Source organism: Cetorhinus maximus, chromosome 31 (genome assembly GCF_964194155.1).
Source record: "Cetorhinus maximus chromosome 31, sCetMax3.hap1.1, whole genome shotgun sequence".
Lineage (NCBI taxonomy): Eukaryota > Metazoa > Chordata > Chondrichthyes > Lamniformes > Cetorhinidae > Cetorhinus > Cetorhinus maximus.
Genome location: NC_135909.1, coordinates 14,343,706 through 14,363,881, shown reverse-complemented (window position 1 = coordinate 14,363,881; position 20,176 = coordinate 14,343,706). Strand labels below are relative to the sequence as shown.

Sequence of the window (20,176 nt, the reverse complement as noted above, 5' to 3'; positions counted from 1 at the left end):
GGTAGCTCAGCCTGAAAGCAGTTAATGTCTTGCTTACACACAAGATATATTTCTGGCATCATATATTCCAGACTAACAAAGCGGTCGGCCATAATACAGTTAGTATTGAGTAATTGACTCTATGACCAATGATTTTATTACGAGTGAGCATAATGGAATCAAATTCAATTTCAACTTTGAAAAATGTGAAAACTAAACAAAAACTAATACCCGAAATTGTAGAAAGTCTAAATTTAACGGGATGAGAGACAATTTAATAACAAACAATCTGCAGGGGATGGACGCAAATTGAATATCGAAATGGGACAAAACCTGAGCTTCCAACGCGAATGGTCCCCGCTTCCGCCACACGTCCACTCGCACCCAACGCCCCTTGCCCCCCGCGCCGACACAGGTTCGGGGATTTTGTTCTCTCTGTGATGAGAGTGAAATGGGCGAAATTCCCATTGATTTTACCGCTGAATTGCTGCGGAGATGTGCGCATGCGCTGTTTATACACGTCCCCGGTGTCGTCACCATAAGGTTGACGGCGCATGCGCAACCCCTCCCCCAACAATGGCCGAGAGCGTCATTCACTCAGTGAGCGGAATAGGGTTTAATTCAGCAGCGATCGGAGACATCACCGCCCCAGAGGGAAGTGAACAAACAGCATCTGCTTAAAGCAGCGCATCGGTTTGGAGCCGCGTCCGCAGATATGCTCAGAGATTGGCATTGAGTGTCCGGGCAGCTGAGGCGGAGGCGGCGGCTGTTTTTAATGGGCTCCCTGGAACACGAGCTGCTCCCGGAACATGGAGTGAGCGGGGGGAAGGGAGAGGCCATTCTCGAGCAGTGTCTGGACAGAGTGAGAAGAACTCGCCATTGAAGATCATTGCTGCTTTCTCTCCCCAAACCCGAGTGAAGCTTCCTGGCTTAGTTCCGGCTCCCACTGTCCCTTGTTATTGGACAGAGAATGGCGGGGAAAATAGCCGCACAGTAACAATGTTTCCAGTTACACAAAGAAGATCAATTTCAGGCACCAGGTGAGAAGTGTGAAAGAGACATTTTAAACAGTACCTGCTTGTTTCCGGGTGTACAGTTAGTTCAAAGGGAGTTGCAAACAGAAATCTGACCCTTGCCAAAGTCACTCCTCCATCGGATAGTCTAATTCAAGGAGCAGTGCACAGGACAGGTTGTTTCTCAATGTCACAAACTTGTAAATCTGCTCAAAATAACAGATGAGCAGAATCAGATTGCTCCAGTACTGCGGTGGGCTCAGACACTGATGTGCTGCTGGTTTTGCTTTGTTGATTCTTCATAATAATTATTATTTGAAAAAAAAAGATCACTTTTGTATCTTCTACTTACCTATTCTTCAGGTGAAGGAGTTTTGTTTTCTGTGTGTATGGAAAGAATTGAAGGAATCAGATGATTCTTCAAAACAAGGAAAAGTGCAGCCTGACGGTTCCAACTCACAGTAAGTACAATATCACTCACAAAGCACAGAGATACTGCCAAGTCTTTAGTCCAAAATGAAACGGTATAGAGACCCACATACTCGCGACGTTGAGAGGCGCCCTTTCAATAAAATATTCAAACAAATCATTGGTTGGAGAAGTTGTTTCCATTTCGCTCCAACCCAGTACACCTGAGAACTAGATTCATCAATCCCAGGGCAAAGCAAGCCCACTATTTGTTTTAAGTACATAGTGTCGCCTTGGCCACAAATTAAATACCAATTATTAACTACATCAGACAACATTTACCCAATTGTAAGATACAGAATGAATTGCTGTTGTGCACCCCAGAGTGTAGACTGAGCTACAGATTAAATACCAGTTCCAAAATCTCACTAAGTGTTAGACTAGAATGTAGAGTTAAAGAGTCAATTCCCTTTTAACAAATTGCATGAATTACATACCAGACCATGTATCAGATCGATTATTATGCTATCATTTCAATTCGTTTTCACAGATATACAAATTGAACAGCACTACACAACTCACACAAAACAACTGAATGTAACCTTTGGCTATGAAAAAAACATTGTACTCATATTTTACAATAAACCAAAGGTAAACCAAATATTGATACAGTAATTTATGAAATCACACAGTTACATACAACACCAGAGATGCATAGATAGAGAATAAATGCAAAACTCGGATTCACCTAGAGATAGACATAGAAACAATTAATTCCAAGCACACATTCAATCCGGAGACTGAAAAATACAAAATTAAAGTGACTTTCATACACATTGTCATTGGCAGAAAGGTGCAGAATGTCACATATAGTACCAGGGGCTGACAAAGGTATCAGAAAGTTCACATTCACTTACTGTACCTGAGACTGATGGCCAAAAATATCTCATTCACATCAAGCAGTTGAGATTGAAAAGTAGAGAATGAACCTCTCAATCCCATGCAGTACTGCATAGTGACAGGTACATATAAACACCCCAATCAGGCACTTTGCAAGGCAATGACACAGAATGAGCAGCACAATTTAAAGTGTCCAGACTGACAGGCACAAGACAAATCTCGTTCACACACAGTAGTAGATGAAGACAGGAAAAGAAAATCAACCCCAGCCTCATAATTATTTTCAGAAATGGACAGCTAAAGGCTGAATGCCGCACTCACAAATGTTAGAATCAGAATTAATCCCACTCTTGTGTAATGTCACAGGGACTTTTGGTTTTATTCACTCATGGGATGTGGGCATCGCTGGCTATGCCAGCATTTATTGCCCATCCCTAATTACCCTTGAGAAGGTGGTGGTGAGCTGCCACCTTTAACCTCTTCAGTCGATGTGGTGTAGCTACACCCACAAGGCTTTTAGGAAGAGAGTTCTAGGATTTTGACCCAGCGACAGTGAAGGAACAGCGATATAGTTCCAAGTCAGGATGGTGAATGAATTGGAGGGCAACCTATAAATGGTGGTGTTCCTATGTGTCTGCTGCTCCTGTCCTTCTAGATGTTAGTGGCCATGGGTTTGGAAGGTGCTGCCCAAGGAGGCTTGGTGAGTTCCTGCAGTGCATCTGGTAGATGGTTCACACTGCTACTACTGTGCATCAGTGGTGGAGGGAGTTGATGTTTGTGGATGTGGCACCAAACAATGAGGCTGCTTTGCCCTGGATTGTGTCAAGCTTCTTGAGTTTTGTAGGAGATGAATGATACAGAATGAATAAGGCATTCACATGTAACTCAAGAGACTGACAAATGCAGATTGAATGCAACAGTATTACACTCCACAGGAAACTGAAAGAAAACATAGAATAAAAAGCACTTTTCATTTCACAGTAGAAAACATGAAGCAAATTGAATACCACAATCACAGGATCAAAGAATAACATTTATGTAGTTCATCCTGCACTCATTCACAGTACCACAACTGACAGATACGGAAGGAAAACAATATTTAGATAAAATACCAGAGACTGATATATACACAATGAATCAGGGACACATATAATTATTCAGAGACTGATGACAGCAGAACTAATGTCAAATTCACACTCACTTCCAGATACTGGCAGCTTCAGAATGAGGTCCACATTCAGTTGTAATTCTGGAGACTGACAGATGGAATGGATCACAAAACCACGTTCAGTTCCATAGACTGACAGGTACATAATTCATCTCATGTTCACACACAGTAACATCGACAGATACATTATTAAAAACTCTTTCGCAAAAAGCACACGAGACTGACAGATACAGAACTAAATTACCTGTCCTGTTCAGTACCAGAGAATGGCAGAAAGAGAAAATAACCCACACTGACACACATGGCCAGAGTCTGTCAGATACAGAATATATCCCACACTCTCATCTCAAATCAGAGACTAACAGATGGAGAATTATGGTTGTAACAACATAGCCCCAATGAATGACAGTTACATAATTAACCTAATAATGGATGAGAAATGGAGAGATGCAGATTGACTCTCACACTTGCTGAGTCCCAAGGGCTGACAATCACAGAATGAATCCCACAGTCACACCACAACAGTGACAGACAGTGAATGTGACCACACTCACAGAGCAGAGCAGAGACTGGGAGGTACAGATTGATATCAGCACACAATAAATCTCTCACACACATTCAGTTCAGAGATTGACAGATGCAGAGTGAATCCTAGCTTTCACATGGTACAAGATTTGCAGCTGGAGAATGAATTCCACCATCATACAAAAAAACAAAGGAGAGTGACAGATACAGAACAAATCTCACTCATGTACAGTTCACAGAACCAGAAGTTACAGCAGGAATCTCAGAATTGCATTCATTACCGGAAACAGTCAGATATAGCATTATTTCAACAGTACATTCTTTACCAGGACATGATAGAGGCAGACAATTAACGGCTAATGAATTAGTCCAAAACTCTCAAAGTGAAGCAGAGAATGATGAGCACATAATGAATCTCACAACCATTCACTTGCGGTAACTGGCAGATACAGGATGAATTACTAACTCACATATGGAACCAGTGATAAACAGATACTGAACAAATGTATTTCACACATAGAGCAGTTACTAATACTGTTCCATTTGTTCTTTGGATGTTTGTGTCACTAGAAAGTCCAGGAGTTTTGCTCCTCCCTAATTGTCATTTTGAAGGCGGTGGTGGACTGCCTTCTGTCTGATGCTGTCTGTCATCCACAGGTGTGGCAAATTTGTTGTTAGGTAGCAAGTTCCAGGGTTTTGACCCAGTGATGATGACTGAATGGTGACATATTGCCAAGTCAGGATGGTGTTTGATTTGGGGGTGACTTTGCAGGTGGTGTTGTTCCAGGCACTTTTTGTCCATATTCTTCTAGGTATAATCGGTTGCGGGTTTGGAGGACACAGTTGAAGAAGTCTTCTTGAGTTGCTGCAGTAGATCTCGTAGATGGTACAAACTGTGTGACAGTGGGGGAGGGAATGGACTCATGAATTGTGTGTCAATCAAACACTTTGTCCAGAATATTATTGATCTGCATGAGTGTTGTTGGGAGTGCACTCAGTAGTGGAAAGTATTTAATCACACTCCTTACTTGTAGTCTGTAAGTTGCAGAATAGGCTTTAGGGAGTGAAAAGGTCAGTTACTCACTGTGGACCTGCTTTGACCTGTTCCTGAAGCGGTAGTAGTTGTGTGGCGAAGTAAGATTAAACCTTTCAATCATTTACCAAAAACTAACAAGCACAAAAAAAAAAGATGGTCACACTCGAGCGAGATATCCCATTGCAGGGAAAAAGCCACACTCACTTATCGTAGACGTGCAGGCAAAGCACAGAACCCACAGTCACATCCCAATTACTGAGAGGTCCTTAATAAAATCAACTTTCACAGGTTTTGAACAGACAGGGAAATGAATACAAATGTTCACCAATCAGACACAGACACCGAATCATAGCAACATCTACATTCTACAGGTTAAAAGATTCATAGTAAAACCTACATCTCATTAAACAAAATGAAGAGATACCGAATAAAAACATATTCTGTTACAGTAACTGACAGGTACAGAATTAGATCAACTTTCTCATATCAGATACACACAATTGCAGAGTTAAATCCAAAATATCATTCAACGAACTGACAGGCACAGAGCGACCGCACATTGACTTGCCAGAATTTAAAAGGTACAGGAGAAAAACCTTTCTTCCATACCAGAGACTAACTTGTACAGAGAAAAATAGACACTCACGTAGCTGTAACTGACAGGTGCAAAAGAAAATCCTGATTCACAGACTGGAAACTGCCAGGTAAAGATTAAAGCTAAAAATAACAAATTAGACACTGAGGTTCACAGCAATCCCATAGTCACCTGTCAGAAATTAACATATCAAGAGTAAGGCCTTTTCTCCCACACTGGAAATGTCCAAGTACAAAGGAAAACCCAGATACATGTTTAAGAAATTGACAGACCCAAAGCAAAGCCAGCATTCACAACAGCAAAGAACGACAGGAACAAAATAAAATACACACTCATGTAACAAAAATAGGCACAAATAGTTAAGTCCACAGTCCAAAACTGAAACAGTTAAAATCCACAATCACACATCAGTAAGTGACTTGTACAATAAAGCCCAGATTCTCATAGCAGAAACAGATGGAGATAGAGCAAACTAATTCTCACTGAACCAGAAACTGGGCAGGACAGAATACAGATTACACCCATTTTTCAGAAACGGACAGGTGGGTATAAAATAAGGTACTTGCATAAAAGAGATTGACAGAAACAGATTAAAGCACATTGCCCCACTTAAAAGTTTGACAGGCGCAGTATATAACCCAGTCTTCCAAAATACTGACTTGTACAGAGTGAAAACAGCATTAACATGGCAGGAAATCACATATTGAATATAAATCCACACAGTCATACCACTTACTGACGGTTATAGAGTTTTTTATCATGCATATATAATAAATCAAGAAATGCTTACGACCATAGCAGAGTCTAACAGATAGAGATTAAAATCCATACACTTAGCAGGAACCAAAAGTTACAGGACAAAGCCCACAATCACATATCGGACAGTGAGGGAATCAGAGTAAAACCAACATTGACATAGATGAGACAAATTGGTCGTATGAGGAAAAGTTGCTCGATTTAGGCCAATACTCAGTGGAGTTGAGAAGAATGGGAGGTGATCTTATTTAGAAATATAAGTTTCTGAGGGGACTTGACGGGGCAGATTCTGGGAGGACGTTCCCCCTCATGAGGAGTCTAGAACTCTGGTCCACAGCTTACAAATAAAGTGTCTCCCATTTTAGACTGCAGTGAGAAGGATTTTTTCTCCCAAAGGATGGTTAGACTTTGGAATTCTCATCCCCGGAGAGCAGTGGAGGCTGGGCCTTTGAATAAATTCAAAGCTGTGTTGGGCTGATTTCTGATTGACGAGGGAGTTGAGGCTTTGGGGACCAGGCAGCAAAGGTCACAGTTATATCAGCCATGGTCTTATTGAATAGCGGAGCATATTCAAGGGGCCGGATAACCTGCTCTTGGTCCTATTTATTATGTTCTTATTTTTTTAAGATTAAATGTGACAATTGCATGAGAGAAGTTAATAGGAATAGTGTATATCCCACAATTACATGACAGAAAATGATAGGCAGACTAAAACCCACACTCATAACAGAAAATTGCAGGTAAAGGGCATGCTCACACATCAGACACTGACCAATTCAGTATAAAAGGCACATTGACATTCCAGAAATGGATATTATAATACCATAAAATGCCCACTCATCTCAAAACAAAACAAGAGATACAGAATAAAGCCCACACTCTCAAACTACAGAAAGACACAATGTGAAACTAAACTCACTGGCAAGCAACCAACTTGTCCAAAATAAAACACTTACACATATGCTAGAAATTAACAGGGATGATGTAAGACCATCACTGGCTCAACACAAACTGACAGCTGCATTGTGCAAAACACTCACACCTACCAAACCTGACAGGTAGATTGTCAAAGTCACATTCACATATGAGAAACTTATAGACACAGGGAGTTTTAAAAAAACACTCATTCACACATACCTGACACTACTAGAAACACAGTAAAGCCACACTCAAAATAAGAAACTAGAAGCTGCAAAAAAAAAAACACCCAATTATGCCAAATATTGATATGCACAGGGTAAAAAAAACCTTCACATATCAGAAATGAGCATGTACAGACAAATTGCACACCATACCACAGACTGAGAAATATGGAGTAAAAAAAACACTTTCCATACCAAATACCAACAGTACAGAATAAAATACAAAATTACCTACTGACAGACAAGGAGTAAAACCCACACACACACATCAGTGATTGATGGAAACAAAACCTGCATTCACTGAACAGAGATTGGCAAATACAAACAAAAACAGATCGTCACCTATCAGGAACTGACAATAGCAGATGAAAAGCCACATCCACATTTGGGAGATGGAAAGAGACAGAGTCAAACCCACACTCATGTAGCAGAGACTGACAGATGCAGATTAAAATACAGACTGACATAGGAGAGACTGACAGGAACACAGGAAAACACTTCCTTTGAAGCTGCATGGTATGGAGATTTAAAAAAACATAAATTGGAGATGAAATGTTATGAATTAATTGTTGTAATCAACTGCCACAAACTGACATAGATTAAAAGTTTTATCCAACTATCAGTTACTGATAGGCCACATTCACATAGCTACAGAGGACAAATATCTGAAGAGACAGAATAGAAATCCAATCACTGAATAGCGGGAAAGGGAAGAAATTAGAAATGTGTGATCCATTTCACTGCTGAATGTGGACTACAAAATTCTGTCCAAGGCCATTTCCAATGGGCTCTGGGGCTGGTGATCCACCCTGACTAGATCTGCGTTGTACATGGCAAGAAGATATCTGATAGCCTCTCACTACTCAGGGAAATAATTGCAGGATGGGGGCGACTGGAGACCTACCTCATCAGCTTGGGCCAGGAGAAGGCCTATGGCAGAATATCACACGCCTACTTGATGGATCAGCCCTCCAAATTGGAGTTTGGAGAGGGAATCTGCAGTTGGGTCCAGCTGCTCTACAGAAACCTCAGTAGTGCAGTTTCAGCCAATGGGTGAGAATTGGAAATCTTTCTGATAAATCTGAAGCACTCTCTCCCCTCTCCTGTTCATATTTTGCATAGAACCTTTTGCTGAGTCCATCAGGAAGGATTCGGGTATAAGAAGGGTGACAATCCCAGGCAGCGGAGGCACTCAGGTCAAAGCCTCCCTGTATATGGACAACGTCATCGTCTTCTGCTTGGATCCACTGATAGTGTACAGACCGGTGATTGGTTCAAACTGGCCTTGGGAGCCAAGCTAAATTGTGGCAAGAGTGATGTCATGTTCTTTGGGGACCTAGGCTGACCATTTCTTTGTCCCCTTCACTGTCAGGTCAGGCTGCCTGAAGGTGCTGGGGATATGGTCCTGGGCCTGCACTGGAGACTGAAAGGAGCAAGAAGCTATGGTCAAAGAAAAACTGGGCATGCGGGAGCGACGCTCCCTCTCCATCACTGCTAAGAAACTGGTCATCAGGTATGAAACACTCTTGGTGTTGTACATGGTGCAGGTTTGGCCCTTTCATCACTCCTACACCGTGGTGATCACCCAAACTATCTTCTGCTTTATCTGGAGGTTGAAAATGGACCATGTTCACAGGGACATGGCATACAAACCTCTAGATAAATGGGGACAAAATGTGACCAACATCACCCTCATCCTAATGGCCCTGTTGTGTGTGGCTGCATCAAGCTGTGCATAGACTCTCAGGAAGCAAACAGCAAGTATCAATATGTGCTGAGGTTCTACCTGACCCGGTGTCACGAGGATGGGTCACTTGTGGAAAATTTAATGCAGAAAAACATCTTTGAGGACAGCTGCATCCAGCAGTGGTACCCACGTAATGATCTACAGGTACAGCAGGATAAGGCGATGGTAGATTCTGTCAGATAGCCTGCTCAGTGAACTATCAAAGTCTTTTGGCAGAAAGCCTCATCACCAGAACTTTCAAACAACCTCTAGGATGTAGCTTGGCTGGTGGTGAGAAAGGTCCTCCCCATCATGTCCTTCCTCCAAGCCCAAAGTCTCTCCCCTTCTGCTCATCACACTCGGTGGCTGTAGTGGAGAAGAGACCATTGTTCTGCACCTTCTGGGATGTACCTTTTCCAAGAAGGTCTGGCTAGAGATGCAGTGGTGTTTGTCGAGGTTCATCCTGAGCAGCTCTGTGATGTAGGACTCAGTGCTCTATGGCCTGATCCCAGGGACACACACCAAGATAAACATCAACTGCAGCTGGAGGATCATCAGCTCTTTGGTCTGCCCGAAACTTGCCTATCTTTTGAGTGATATAGACTGGCACATTCCAAGATCCAAGACTATGTGCTGAGGAACACATTAAATCTTGGAACAGCCACCACAGAGGTTCAATGGGGAAATGTCACTGCTGAATGCCTTTCACCCATAGTGCACTGAGGACCTGAAGAATTTTATAGCACCCCTGGGGCTGTATGCCTGACATTGATTGTACTTTCTGAATATCAAGAGTAACAGAAATTGGATTGATGCACCTCAGAGAGGAACTTGCTGCATGAAGGCAAGTTGAATTCTGTTGCAATTTCTGTAATGTTTCAGTTTGAAAAAAATTGCCCTTGGGCTGTATTCCTGACATGGAACATATATTATAAACATCAGGGGAATTACAACTGTGGAGAGGCACCTAGGGGTGGGGACACGTTGAACTTTGTTGCACTTGCGGTAATTTTCAAGTTGAAATGGTTTGCAATGTACTCCTACACATTTTATGAATAAAGTTTATTTCTGGAGGCAAAAAAAGAAGAGAAGAAGGAAACAGCTACCAAAAAAGGGTGAAAGAAACCTCTGAGTAAAGGACAGGATTATTCAGGAAAATTTGGGGAAGGAGAGTTACTCCATCTACATCTACAAAGTGATGAAGCAGGTTCACCCCGACACCGGCATCTCCTCCAAGGCCATGAGCATCATGAACTCGTTCGTGAGCGATATTTTCGAGCGCATCGCGGGTGAGGCTTCCCGCCTGGCCCATTACAACAAGCGCAGCTCCCGCGAGATCCAGACCGCCGTGCGCCTGCTGCTGCCCGGGGAACTGTCCAAGCACGCCGTGTCGGAAGGGACAAAGGCGGTGACCAAGTACACCAGCTCCAAGTAAAACCCCACAATGGACTGAAAAATATTCAAAACACAACGGCTCTTTTAAGAGCCACCCACAATCTCCCTGAATAAGCTGCACCATCATTTCCCATATTGAGTTAATGATAAATATCTTGCTGGAGGAATGTAGGTCAATTTTCCAATGCTTTCCAATCCAATCACATGTTTCTCCAAAATGCAGTTTCTCTCCCAGCGGATTGTCTGTTTCTCTATTCAGTGTTTGTGATGTAAACTGAACATTGGTCCCTGACCCTTTGTCCAATTTCTTGGCCTCACCTGTTAATGTTCCACCTCCTCCCACTCAGTTAAGGGAATGTGTCAGTCTTCTCCTTTTCCAGTGTGTTTACTTATTGGGAAATGTTAATTCATTAACTTTAAACCACTGGAGTGCAGAAACTTTAATGTTACTTTCTTACTTCTTGCACCAGAAGCCTGGACTCTGGATTCACTCCCTCGGCTGCTCCTGTCACCAGGCATCAATCTCTAATCTGTGATGGGTTATCTTTACAATGATTGAATTGGACTGAGTCCCGTTACTGAATGTTGTGAATGGGTCTTCCTACCTGCCCATTACAGACAGTTTCACATAGAAGAAACAATCAAACTGAATTGGGAGTGAATTTTAAAACCGAAGCAAAGTTTCACTAAAGTGGTCGCTGGGATGTGGCGATTGTCCTACGATGAGACGCTGATCAAATTGGGCTTTTTTTTCTCTCTAGTGTTTGGAAGAACGAGAGGTGATCTCATTGAAACATACAAGATTCTGAATGGGGCTTGATGCGGTAAAAACTGGGAGATTGTTTCTGCTGATTGGGGAATCTAAAACACGAGCACTGTCTCATTTAGGACTGAGATGAGGGGAAATTTCATCACTGTGAATCTTTGGAATTCTCTGCTCACGGTTTCCAATGGCAGCTTCCTATGTAAACATGTCATGCTGCAGTTCACCAGCCTCACCAGTGGAGGTGTTGCTGTAATTCATCAAACCCCTGGAGTCAGACCACTCAGCACAGAGACTGGGATCTTCCTGTGCCCCATATGTGGGTTTCAGTGCCTGGGTGAGAGCACCTCACTGAGCACAGGCTGGGTATAGAGACTGTGTGCCTGTGTGTCTCTGCACCACACCTAGAGAAAGTAGCTCATTCAGCACATACAGGGCTGGGATTTCCCTGAGCTCTCTCTCAGGCTCAGTTTACTCTGAGTGGATATCCCTCATTCTTTGGTTTGAATTACAGCTTCTCTCTTACTAGTCTGGGTGTTCCTAACAGAGCAGAATGTCCCTATCCTGTCACACTCACCGCACATATTGAGGTGGATGTGCTGCCTCCTGAGATACAGGTGATCAAGAATTCATGTCTTCGCTACACTTGTTAACTTTACTGACCCCTAGTCCTTGAATCATCATTGATTTCCGTGGAATGTCAGGTACATTATCATCTCTCATCTGCTGTGAACACTGACCTGACAGTGGAAAGGCATTGGAGGAGGATGGTGAAGTCAACAGTGTTAAAGGTCGAGAAGGATGAGGAGGGATTGACCAGCTGGGTCAGACTGCACTCGCCTGCTCCCATTCTAATCTTTCCAGAGTATCACCTGCAATGGCTTCTCTTCCCACTCCTGCTCTTGTTACCTCTGGAATCCCCCAGGGATCTATCCTTGGCTCCTCCTATTTCTCATCTATATGCTGTCCCTTGGTGACATTATCTGAAAACACAGTGTTAGTTATCACATGTATGCTGATAACACCCAGCTCCAGCTCCAGCTCACCATCACCTCTCACAACCCCTCCACTGTCATTAAATGACCAGACTTCTTATCCAACATGTTTTACTGGATAAGCAGAAAATTCCCCCAACTAAATATTCAGAAGACCAAAGACCACACTACAAATTCCATTCCCAGTCACTGACTCTATCCCTCTCCCTGGTCACTGTCTGAGACTGAAACAAACTCTCATAACCTCAGCACCTCACTTCACCCTGAAATGAGCTTCTGACCACATACCAGTTCCTTCACCAAGATCACCTATTTCTAGGTCTGTAACATTGCACATTTTATTTTAATGTGAGTGTCGCTGGCTAGGCCAGCATTTATTGTCCATCCCTAATTGCCCTTGAGGCTCACATGTAGGCCAGACCAGGTAAGGACGGCAGATTTCCTTCCCTAAAGGGAATTAGTGAACCAGATGGGTTTTTACAACAATTGACAATGGTTTCATGGCCATCATTAGACTTTTTTTATATTGAATTCAATATCCACCATCTGCTGTGGTGGGATTCGAACCCAGACTCCCCAGGGCATTACCCGAGGACTCTGGATTACCAATCTAGTTAATTACCAATAATTACCAAAACCACTATGCCACAACCTTCCCATGTCACCAGGCCTCAACTCACCTGTACCTGAAACCTTCATCCACTGCTCAAACCCTCGTTCATGCTTTTGTTACCTCTAGACTTGACCATTCAAACACACTCCTGGCCAACCTCCCATTTTTCACCCTCCAGAGAGTGAAGCTCATCCAAAACTCTGCTTCCTGGATCTGATTTCACTCCAAATGGCGGTCACCCATCACCCCTGTGCACGTTAACCTACACCGACTCCTGGTCTCAATTATAAAATTCTCACCCTTGTATTCAAATCCCTTCATGACCTCACCTCTCCCTATCTCTGGAATCTCCTCCAGCCCGACAATGCTCTGAGAAATCTGAGCTCCACTAATTTCAGGACATCCCTGATTTTAATCACTCCATCATTGGTGGCTGTGCCTTCAGCTCCTGGGCCCTAAGCTCTGGAATTCCCTCCCGAAACCACTCTGCCTGTATCTTGCTTTCCTCCTTCCCCTACCTGGATCCCATTCCCTCCATTTGTTTCCCCCTTCCTCTCCCCCGGGTTCCTCCTCTCTCACCCTCTGGCTTTACACAGTCCAGTTGTTGTTTTAATTGGCATCAGTGAAATGTAGTTTCTGTATTTCCCACAGCAGTGACCACACTTTAAAAGGAATTCATTGTCTGTAAAGCTCTTTGGGAAGGAAAATACATACATGCAATATTTTGCATTTTTCATAGAAACATAGAAAGGAGTCACAGAAAACACTGAAGAGGCCACTCTGCCCATTTTGTATGTGATGGCTGCACCCTCTGAAACCCGTCTCCAGCCCTGCACCACTGAACGAGCCCCAACCCCCCTCCCATCAACACTGCACCCTCGTCTCCTCCTCCTGATCTCCTTCCCCACCCACTGAAACTCTTCCCCACCAGGTAAAGCCCTTTCCCCTGCCTCTGACCCATTGGGAAAGGATCAGCTTTGTAATCTGAGGGCCGAGTATTCCAGTCCCTGTCTCGCTGCTGCTTCCAGCCAAACTTGGTCAATTCCCAGGAAGCCATGAAAAGTGAGCAATTTCCGCTGGATTCTCCTGCTCCCTCAATGGGAGTGAAGGAGATGCTCCTTCAATCTGCAACAATGTCCATCTTATTGAAATTGCAGCAGACAGGGTGATTTTTTTCCCTGACTAACAAGGGAGTGAAAGGTTATGGGGACAGGCAGAATGTGGAGTTGAGGCCGCGATCAGATCGATCATGATCTTATCAAATGGCAGAGCAGGCTCGAGGGCCTTATTGACCCACTCCTGCTCCGAATTCCTATCTTCATATGTTCGTACGTTCGAAAACATTCCTCTTCCCCACCCCTTCTCCCCCCACTTAGCTACTGATCCTCCCTTTGAAACCCTTCTCCACCCCATGAACCAATTCCCGACCCACTTTCCTCATCCCATTAAACACCTTCCACAGCCTTCACTCCTTCTCCCACCTCTGATATTTGTGAGATCGCTTGCTCTGTGGATGGTCAGAGTGCTGACACCCTAAGACCCCTATCTTCTCTCAGATCACACATCAACCTTACCCCTTTTATTTTCAATTAAAACCCACGCATCCCTCCCTCCCCTCAACCTGTACACATTCACTCTCTGTCCTGAAGGGCAGTCCAAGGGATTTTTCTCAGATTGGACCCCACCACACCCACAATCTCAGACTAGAGAGAGTGAAATGAAAGATCAGACATTTATATCGAACCCTTCCTGTCATGAGAAGACTCCAAAGAGTTTCACAGACTGGGGATTGCTTCTGAAGTACTGACACTGTTTTATAGGAAACATTGCAGCCAATCAGCTTTCAGCAAAGTCTCACAAAGAGTGAATGAGATTTGACGGGGTGAGGAGTTTCTGGACATGTTGGTTGAGAGAGTGATGTTGTTCCAAGACACTGGGAGAACTGCCAGCTCTTCAAATAATGTACCAGATATAACCTTTGGCATTCACAGGTAGACAGGGTCTCAGTTTAACTTTTCATGCAAAACATGACACCTCCAACAGTGCAGCACTCCCCCAGTGCTGGTCTGGATCTACTGGAGTGGGACATCAACCCACAATTTGTTCACTCAAATCCCAACTGAGGCAGAGTGACAATGGATAAATTAACCACTTCTCTTATCGACACAATCTGTGTTCTCACACCCCAATCTGTGTGAAAGCTGCAGTATTAATCAATTTAAATAAACCTGTCTTAAACCCTCTTACTCTCACTCCTTGCCCTCATTATGAAAAGCTGACTCATGCCTGGGGATTGATCCCACAGACACCTCCAGTATCGCTCCGAATTCCTCATTCTTCACCTGTTAGACTGGACAGTGCGTGTGGAGGAAAGGGACTGAGGGAACTGGCGACTCTGTCCTCACACACAATCTGCACTCTCACACTGTTGCAGGTAGCAGCGATGGGGAGCAGCAACTGGGAGTTACTCCTCTGTGGTTCCAGGGTACTGAGGCCAATTACAGAGTCTCCCAACTGAGTAACTCATCCGGCTGTGATCCACCAACTCGGCACTGCCCTTTTCTTGCTGGTCTGTTTGGATCAGCCCTCAACACCCACCATCCCCTCCAGCCGCTCAGATCGTGACTAATCATTCAGGGAATTTACCTGTGCAACTGGTTTACATTAAATTCTTCAGTCTTTCATAAATAACAATTCAACCAATTATATTGTGATGTTCAAACAATTAAACTGTGAAATTCAAAGAGAATAATGTAGTTTGAAAAGAATCCTGTCTGAACACTGGCTGTGAAGGGATTGGGGAAATGTGCCGGTGTTTACTATCAGGATGGAGAAACCCATTCCCTGCAGTCGGACTTGGCTGAGTCAGGAGCAGAAATTGAATCAGCAGGAAGAGAGTTTTCATTATCTTCCATGGAGTTCCTCAGAGTCAGTATCAGGATGCTGGAGTAGAAATGTTCTGTATCTAATCTCGGAGAATTTGCTGTTTTTATAATCTCACACACACACACACACACACAGAGTGAGTCACTCACTGAACTTATTATGGGTAAAAGGTGTTGCCCTTCTTGCTCTATACTCATTTTCATGAGTGTAGCCTTCAGGCAAGAGCTCACTGTGAGGTTAGCTTGCTGAATACCTGAAAGGGGGGGAAAGCAGTTTTGCATGGCTACTGTTCCAGCGAGCCTGCCCCTCTTAAAGGGGAACTGCACTAATTGTAAGGAAGCTGCTGCCGATTTGCAAAAATTGCCTGTAAAACAAAGCACTTGAAATGGAGCAACACGGAAGAGAAAGGGATCCCAGGTTCTTGGATGCAGCTCTAAAGGCAACAGTCCTGGGCTTGGATGGAAGAGAGAGCCCACTTCTCTGCAGTGTATGGGGAAGTGTGGGGTGGGGGTGTTCTGTGCCAGAGACCCTAAAGCAACACCATCAGAAGGCAATTATGGTGGTCAATTCCCAGAGTCTAACCCCAATGAGCTGACAGCAGGGTCACCTGAAGCTCAATTCCCTCACTTTGGTCAGGAATGATGATGTCATAGAGCACAGAAGAGTCCAAGCCAGCTCTGTGTAGGGCAATCCAGCCAGTCCCATTGACCTGCTCGATGACCATATCCCTGCATGTTTAATTCCCCCAAGTGTTCAAACAAGTTCCTTTTGAAACCATTGTTTATCTCTGCTTTTACTAACCTCGAAGGCAGTGACTTCCAGGTCATCACCACTTGCTGAGTCAAAAATAAAATGCGCTTCATTTCTCCCTCCCCCAAACTCTACAACTCCCCCTCCCCGCCCCCATAATCTGTAAATCTGTGTACCTGAGTTCTTGTACGATTTCCTGATGGGAACAGGTTTTCTTGTCTACCTTATCTGACACTGTCATAATCTTGTCCACTTCTATCAAACCTACTCTCAATCTCCCTCTCAGCAAGGAGAACAACCCCAGCTCCAACCTCCAGCTTCTCCAACCTAACCTTCCAGCTGAAATCCCTTATCCCTGCAACCATTCCGGGAAATCTCCTCTGAACCCTCTCGGGGACCCTCACTTCATTCCTAAAGCATAGTGACCAAAACTGGATGCAATAGTCTAATTGTGGCCTAACCAGGGCTTTATAAATGTTCATCATAACTTCCCTGTTTTTGTACTCAATACCTCTATCTATGAAGCCCAAAGTTCCAAATGTTTTGCTAATTATTCTCAAAACCTCCTGCCACCTTCAAAGACCCATGTACATAAACCCCCACATCCCTACGACCTTGCATACTATTTTGAACTGATTTCCTCCCCCATCCCTTCTTCTAAACTGCATCACCTCAAACTTCTCTGTATTAAATTCCATCTCCCACTTGCCTGCCCATTCTACTAGTCTATCTCTGTCCTGTTGTAGTTGATTGGTATCATCCTGACTGTTTGCCACATCTTCACGTGACATTCCCTACACACCACAGCAGCCACCTCTCACACTGCTTTATACACCACACTCCCATCACTCACCCATTAGCAATCCCGGGCGGTCAGGATTTGGGTCTAACATTCAGATGCTCCGCCTCAAGCACTCAGAAATGCTGCCAACCTCGCACACAGCTCTCACAGACTTCACACAACTCCACCTCTTCCAACTGTGATACCCACATCACTCAAACACTCAGCACACTCACTGACATTCTCTATTCGATCTTTCACAGGACAATGTGATCCATAACCACAGGGAGCGGAGCAGAATCAGAGGAGGACATGCACGCCTGCATCACCTGAGCCCTCTGGAGGAGGCAGTGATCTGTATCATGGAAGCAGCTGTTACAGATGCCGCTGAATTGAATTATAGACAGCTGGTCTGGGTGCTCTGATGTATCCGAAGGGAAACTAGGTTTGAAATGCTAAGTACATAAATATGGCTGAAGTTTTAGAATGTGAGGTGTGAAGAACATTTGCATTTTTAGAGAAACCAAAGTCGTGAATTTCAAAGAGATTGTAAGATGCTACACTGAGCCAACAGAGGTTAAGCCAAACAGTGTGTTCATATTTCCCAAAGATTACTGATAATGGGAGTACTATGGAAAATTTATATTATGGAAAAAGTTGCAAAGACATATTGGAACAATGGAATTTACGTTAAAATGCGAGAAACCTGTATAAAACAGATGAGGTCATATGTGAGAAGAAGACTTCTAAGGTCTAACAAGTGTGAAAAGCCTCCAGCCTCTATGCACCAAGCTGCTGTCTCCAGGAACTGAAGCTAAGAGAATCCATTTTAAATATTGCTGTCCAGGGTATTGTCTGCTTTGCCTGGGTCTGTTGAAATCTCTGTTGTTTTACTGTTGCCTTACCGGAGGTGTAACTGTGAGCTAGATTAATTAAGGATTCGAGGAGTTATTATAGTCGTAATTTTTAGTCCTATGTATGTGCTTACAATTGTTTATTTTATTAATACATGTTTAATTTAGTTTGGTAAAAACCCTCTAAGACTCAGTTGTCTTATTACTACTGAATTCAAGGCCCACATCTCGAAATAAAAAATACAAATTGCAAGAACAGCTGTGGCAGGGTTTCAAGTTTCTGAGATTTGAGCAGCTCAGCATTTACCATCACTGTGCCATAATACATGTAAAAATGCAGGCAGCCACAGCAACTAGTATTCCATGGGGACTCAGTTGGCTGGAAAGCTGGTGTGAAACAGGTTGTTGTCAACAACACAGGATTCAATCCCCGCTTCAGTTGGGGTGGATTCAGGAGCTGCCTCTTTACACTTCCCATAATGTAGATTGTGATGTTGTGGGTCAGTCTGCCTTTGGGCAGAGAGCTCAAGAAGAAGCATTGGCTGCGCTGTATCTTTTTCATGCAATTTATTTCTCCTGAAGTCCACTGATCTCCATTTGAATTAATCCTCACTGCTGTTATATCTTTGCCCATTAATATTCTTTCCAGTTTATCTTTCCAAGTTGTATTCCCATCTCCTAATATTAAGCTTTTTCTATATATTACATTTCTGCCTTTCCTTACTAGAATCTTCTTCAATTATTGTATACATTTTATTTGGCTGTGAGTATTATTGCCTCGATTTTCACTGAAACTTTAATGTTCTTATCTGTTCTGCTTCATTTTAAACTCCTAGATGCAGCAGTGATTCATCTCTTGTTGGGCTTCCGAGGTTCTGGGGAAGAAATGCAGCCTGAACGCAGGGTAACTACCCAATTCCAGTTTTCAACTTTCCCATCATCTTCCTGACAAGACACTTGCTTTGAAATCTCCCATGAATTTTATGCTCTGAATTTTACTCATTCCATAGCTTTGTTTAAGTATTTCCCTCCAATGCCTTTCCAATATTATCTATCCTGTAGAATGGTATTTTTTGTGTTATTGAACCTGGATGGTCTTCACTCTTCCTTGTGCTTCACCCTGTGTACTGTATGGAGATAAGCTCCACAGATCAGGATCAACTCCCTGCCAGCTATTCAAATGTTTCAGATGAGTTTGCAAACTGAATAAACTAATTCAATTGTACAGATAGCCAGACAAAAATAAAGAAAAAAAAAAAACAAGGTTAATCAGATATACCAAGCAGAACACATCACAGGCATGTGGTCATGAAGAAAACATCAGAAATCAGAGCAGGAGTGGGCTACTCCAGAGCCTGTGCTGCCACTCAGTATGATAATGGCCAACATTTTACCTTATCTCCACCTTCCTGACCTACCCCCATATCCCTTTATCACCTTGCTATCCAAACATCTGTCAAATTATCTCTTGAATATACTCAATGCCTGGGATAAGAAATGCCAAAGATTCACAACCCTTTCAGTGAAGAAATTTATTTTAATCTTAGTCCATAATGGCTGATCCATAATATAAGACTGTGTCCTGTGGTTTTACATTCCCCAGGCAGCACATTTACATAAGCTGGTGGCTATATCGCCTAGTGATGATGTCATGAATTGAATCTAGGAGATGGGGAGGCAGAAGGTGCAGCAAACATTGGAATCAAAAGCAAATGTTCCTCTGGATTTTAGCAAAATGTTGCAGTTCTTGAAGCCACGACGGAGCCTGGAACATCCAGGCCAGCTCATTAAAAACAGGGAATGGAGAAGCTGAGCTCATCTCATATAATGTGCTTGGAGCACAGGGTAGGTTCATGTGGAACCTGACCTGATGCATGAGCAATTTTGACAA

At 43.4% G+C, this 20,176-nt stretch overlaps 1 long non-coding RNA gene across 1 annotated transcript; it reads left to right on the top strand.

Moving 5' to 3' along the window:
* Positions 1–547: 547 nt before the first annotated feature.
* On the top strand, positions 548–19,523 carry LOC144670300 (uncharacterized). The gene is made up of 3 exons (XR_013573843.1): positions 548–1,019; positions 1,356–1,453; positions 17,695–19,523. It is a non-coding gene; the product is annotated as an uncharacterized LOC144670300 (long non-coding RNA).
* Positions 19,524–20,176: the final 653 nt, after the last annotated feature.